This window comes from Anopheles darlingi, chromosome 2 (assembly GCF_943734745.1).
Source record: "Anopheles darlingi chromosome 2, idAnoDarlMG_H_01, whole genome shotgun sequence".
NCBI lineage: Eukaryota > Metazoa > Arthropoda > Insecta > Diptera > Culicidae > Anopheles > Anopheles darlingi.
Window position 1 is genome coordinate 75,140,057 of NC_064874.1, and position 6,000 is coordinate 75,146,056.

The 6,000-nt window shown below is 50.8% G+C and overlaps 1 protein-coding gene across 9 annotated transcripts in view; it reads left to right on the forward strand.

Annotated features, from left to right (window-relative positions):
• Positions 1-6,000, forward strand: part of LOC125949611 (neural-cadherin) — a 180,868-nt gene that overhangs the window by 148,297 nt on the left and 26,571 nt on the right. The window lies entirely within an intron of this gene.

Sequence of the window (6,000 nt, forward strand, 5' to 3'; positions counted from 1 at the left end):
TTTTTTGTTGGAAGGAAAGGTTGTTTGACTGCATTTCTTACTTTTATCTCATTTCTTTTCCCCGATTTTTGCTATCGGACTTAAAAATGGTTCCGTGCCAATTGCAGCTGCAGTGCATCGCAATCACCGGGACGACGGTCAGTTGTGATGGTTTTGCGTGCATGAACAGGGTGCTGTCCGCGGTAGAGCTATTTCTATGAAGCAAGTGCGCCAAGAAACTCAAATTTTCCTACACGCAACTTTCACGTTCCTCAGAGCTTCAGAGCTACCACCGCGAGGAAAACTACTTCCATCCCTGACCTGAATGTCGACTATGCGGTGCCGGAGAAACACTCGCGAAACACGAATTTCGCTCGGGCATTCAGTCCAAAACTGTGAACATTCTCGATCCCTTTAAAGTACCAAACATACTCCCCCCGGGAGAGTTGCGAGGAAATTCATCGAATTTACTGGGCGGGACCGTTGCCACGCCGACAGTAGGTTGAATTTAATCGTTTTACATAACTTCGCACAAGCGAAATCATGTCGCCGTCGCATGCTGGCTACTGCGATGAATATGCATCACAAGCCCGGCGTCTCTTTACTTCATTACACGACACAAAAACACACCGAGGCTGCTTTAGTCGCTTGCTAGCCTGCTTTGATACCCAGTAAACCAGTCAACCAACCATGCAACGTACCGTTGTCATCCGGTTCGTTCTGACGAATTAATTATGTATACATTATCTGGTGCTGAGCGAATAGTCCTCTGGTCCAACTGGTCCACACAACGGTTACAACCGATATCGACAGGTAGAATCGATGGATTTTTTGGAAAATCATTCCCTCTCATGTGCCCAGTCAGCTCATATGACAAGGAAATTGCAAATTGGAAGCATCCGAGCATCGTTCTGCTTAATTTGCAAACCGACAAAAGACAAATGATCCGTGCAAGAATAGAGATCCGACGAAGATTCGGCTTGCACACTGTAGACGCACCCAACCGGTACGTCATCGTTGCGCCCCACCCTCTGGACTGAGCGGGAAATGTATGTAAAAGGAAAATGCTTGCCGCGGTCCTTTGCCGCGCTTCGAAACGACGAAGAGAAATGGAATCCATAAGCAACTGGAGCGTGAGTGCCGTAAGTAAGCTGCAAGCTGCTGTTTTCAGTAAGGAGTACGTGCCCCCACCTCTCCGCCCCGCTCGCCCTCTTACTGCCACACCCACGGATGGATGCAATAAATCATTTCAGATAAATATTTTGCTAAGAAACCACCGGAGCAAAACTGACTACAATAAAGCATATTTTGTTGCTTGCATCGCCAAGATGGTGGCGCAAAAAACTTTCCACTCAGCATTTTGATGCCAACAGCAGCAGCAGCAGCAGCAGCAGCAGCAGCAGCAACAACAGTGGAGAAAGCAAAACACCAAACATGGCCACCGGTACGCACATACACACACAAGGGCACAGACACACAGATGCACTTTTGGAAATTGGAAACCCACAAGCACCCGCCGACTGCGCACACAAATCTATTTCCATTCTGTGCGGTTCTGTTCGGTGCACGCGAGGCATCGTCGAGCAGCCGGGCCGAGTAATGCCACGTCAGCGTGACGGTACCAGGGCCGAGGCCAGGGATCATTACACGTCGGTGCACTTCATTGGGGATGACAGGATGGCCACCATCTTGAGGCAATGCGCCGACAAAGTGGTGTGCTAGTGCTTTCTCCTGTCGCTGCCGCTGCTGCTGCTGCTGCTGTTACTTCGACTGCGCCAATCGTAAACGCTTTCTGCAACATTCAAAAAGAACTCTCGGTGGTGCCTGCTGTGTAAACATAAAACCCTCGAGAAAGCACTCGTGGTGCATGACGAGAGCGAGATAGAGGTAGCTAAAAGACTCCTTGACTTGACCGAGATGAGTTTGTTTCGCGTGATCCTAAGTGATGATGAGTACCGGCGCCCCCTTTCGAACCGAGGACGTCATCGATGGTGGCAAACCGGGGGACGGAGCATCTCGAATCGATCGGATTCGTTGATGTAAAGTGCAAAGTTTCGACACGATTTAACCGTTCCTATGGGAGCGCGATTACCGGCAAACTATCAACCTGCTGCCGTCGAGCATCAGGGACCAGGATCCAGTCCAGGACTTGGACTCGCAGAATGTTAGGTGTTGCTCTTGGATTTAATATTTCATGTCACTCCCACTCGGCTGCCACCAGGCTGCCCAAGACAAACGAGCGAGCTGCTCAAAGTTCACGTAAACTGGCCAACTTATCGAAGATATGAAAAATGAAAATTACTTTTCCATCCCCCTTCTATCCACGTGGCCGTCACAAGAAACGCGGAGAGATTTGCGAAGTAAGTCCGAAACAGATCGAATGGAGCAGTCGAGGCGTATCGGATTCGCTTCGATTTATCTCGTTCGTCGTCGGCGTCGTCATCAAGAATGAACCGAGAAGGTGAAAATGAGTTCGATGTGGTGCAAAAAGTTTCTCTAAGAAAAAAAAACGATATCTTTTGTGGATCTTCTCCTTGTTTCTCCATCTTTTTTTATTGGGAGGTGGCGATAGCTCTCTTGCCCTTGGAAATCACTGGACGACAAAAAAACCATTTTGGTGCTTCTACTGCTGCTGCTGCTGATGTGAACCGCATTCTGGTGGTGAGGATTGCCATAATCCCTCTTGACGTTAACCGCAGCAGCAGCAGCAGCAGCAACCACAACTCACTCACACACACACGCCCATTCAAAGCGGGCTTTCCCGGATAATCGGTCTACGATTGCAGATTCATGTATTGCGATTAAAAATAATGATCCCAACACGAGACCTGGAGACGATTAAAGACATAAGCGGTGATGTGTTGGTCTGTGGCTGAATTATGTTTATGCGGCTGATGCTGCTGCAGCTGCCAGCTCGTGTACTTGTAATGGAAGTATAAAGCACAAACAGAGGCGAGCCACTTCATCACCATCACCTCACTATCCTGCTGCTGTGGTGCCGGCAGCAATGACGAATTGTAAATTTTAATTAACTCCCACTGTAGACTGAACCTGTATGTGTTTGTGTGCTTCTGTCCGGCCTGGACGCTATTTATGACCGCAGTGTTCGTGTGTCCTTTCCATTGTACTAGCAAGGAATGTTGCTGCCGGTAGAAAAAAAGCCGTTGGTACGTTGATCTGGTGGAAAATGAAAATAAAAACCGAAAATCCACCGGAAAATCATATTAATACCACCGAGCAGCAGCAGCAGCATAGCTCCAAGCGCGATATCCATATCGCGGTTAGCGCGGATACCGATCGCGCTCGGACCCCGAGCCCCGAGACGGAAGTAGTAAATTACACAGACCATTATTATCCGGAATAATCATCGGACCGGAGCCCTAGGCCACACAATCGCCACACCGTGGCTCATAAATTTCCATCAGCCTCCAGCGGAGCAGATCCATAGAGCGGTGGCGGAAGTTTGATAAATTCGTGGCTTATCCCGAATGCCCACTGCTCGAAAGCGGAGGGCACCTTTCGCGTTTACCTGTTCGGTATTTTCGCTTTTTCAAATTGATCCAAATCGAATTCCAGCATCATCACTCCGTAGATCGTTTTCGGCGTGGAAGAGAAGTGGTGCAGCTCTCCACCTCACCTCAGCATCAGCATAGTTAATACCTACCCAGCACTGGCTATCCAGCGCAGGTGATTGGAAACCGCTTGGTTGTTAATTAACGGCCACGATTCTGTGTTTCAATATTTATGAACCCGGGTCCCGGATGGAATGGTAACAGTCGGAAGACGCACTCATAGTCGTTGCCCTTTGCCTAAAATACCAAACAAAGCGGGGAGGGTGACCACCTGCTGCTGGTTGGTAATTTAAATCTGATACTGTAGTACACCGAGAGAGAGAGAGAGAGAGACAGAGAGAGTGATACACCCCGTGGTGTGATTGGAAAGTTTACCGGATTGATTCGCAAAACCAATTGGTTTTCCGATTTGAATCAAATCATGGAATTGATCGGGAAAGTTCTCCCGAAAGACTATGATTGGATGAGTGTCTGTGAGTGTGTGTGTGTGTATGTGTCTATCCGGTTCTTATTGATTACAGCGCACGTGCCATGACCTGCTCATGGCTGAAAATCGTCGAAACTGTAGACTATCAGATACCAGTTCTTGAGTATCTCTGGAATGGTAACGAATTGGTATGGCGACAAGGCAACAGGATACTTTGAGTTGACCAAGTCTAATTGGTCTGAGTTGACCAGCTCGTCCGATATATATAAACGTTTTATTGGATCAGGTATTTCAAATAACAATTTAGCATTCTCCCATTTATAAGGTTACCCTTAGACCCGATATGAGATGCAATTCTGAGATCGAGATGAAAGGAGCGAGAAGAGTTCTGTGAGAAACATATCAATTTTGTGATGAGATGCTAGACTAGAGCTGGTTTAATGTTTTCCAAACAACTTTAAGGGTGACATTGCAGCAATTTTGCAGCTACATGAAGGACTCCTCTGTTAAGACCTTCCGGGTAAAACTTGAGGTAGCTAAGGGCACTTGTAGGGCAGGGAGGGAGAGCAGTTTTTAATTGGCAAAGCCTCTCCCAGATCGCCCGTGTCGTGTCCGCTATCGTGGCTTCTCAAACGAACGAGCTCACCTTCCGCTAATCAACGTCATCTAGCCAAAGCTTAGATCAATATAGCTTCTCTCACTCTGTCTCACACACATACCCTATACCCTGCTTATCGTTCTCCGGGTTCGCTATTCAGGACTTAGTTTATGCTTTATCAAACATCATCGCCCCCGGGGAGGGACTTTCTGTCAAGCGCCCGTAACGCACCGTTGGCCTATCGTGCGGATTTGATTAAAATTATCATCCAACGGTGGTGGTGGTGGTGGTGGTGCTGGTAGATAGGCCCGATAACAACGGTGTCGAGCGGGGCACAAGAGCATCTGTCCGGTGCAGCACAACCACACGCGACGACCACGATTAGCGCGCTCGGGGGGTCTGTATAGCCAACGACGACGACCTGCCTGTGGCTGACTTTTGCGATAAAGCTTATCGCCGGTGAGCTCGCCAGAAAGTGGACGAGCGCGCGCGCGCACGCTTGTACGAACGCCACCAGCGACCAGCGACCACAGTTCAATCCTGGTCCGCCCCACGGGTCAACACATTCACCACCACCACCACCACCACGGATCGCCCTCGAATGGCAATTAATTTTCGCTTCGACAATGTTGTGTATCGTGCCCGCGATAGTGCGTCCGGTGACCGGGGTGACCCTGCCGCTGCCGGGCCCCTGCCGCTGTTGGGTGGCCTTTCCGGTCAGTTCACCGGTGGACGGTTGACGTGCCTACTGGGACCGTCGGGAGCCGGCAAGACGACACTGATTGACGTACTGAGCGGGTACCGTGAGCGTGGTCTCGCTTCGGGCACCTTTCACCTCACCGGCCAGGGCCCTGGTACCCCCGGTTCCACCGCCAATTCCCTAACGGCCACCACCAGACGTCAGCTTATCGGTTACTGCCGCCAGGATGAGTCACTGTTCCCGGAGCTAACCGTCACCGAGACACTCCGCTATGCGGCCGCCTTTCGCCAGTCACCGGCGGTCCGCAACGGTCACCGAACGGTGGAGGACACTTTGCGGCTTCTCGCACTCGATGGGCCCACGGTCCGCGGTGCACGGGTTGCGGTCCTATCCGGCGGTGAACGGAAACGTCTCGCGATCGGTCTCGAACTGATCGGTGAACGACGGATACTGTTCCTCGATGAACCGACGACCGGGCTCGACAGCTGTACGGCGCTAGCCATCTTGAAGCATCTCCGTGAGCTGGCGGGCGGTGACCCGGCCTGTCCACGGATCGTGCTGTGTGTCATCCATCAACCGAACTCCGCCCTGTTCCGGTTGTTCGAGGAGGTGTTTGTGTTGCGCCGTGGACGCTTCCTTTATCGCGGTCCGATTGGCGCTCCGCTCGAGCGAACCCTCGCCCAGGCCGGTGTCCAGCACTGTCCCCTGTCCTACAATCCGGCCG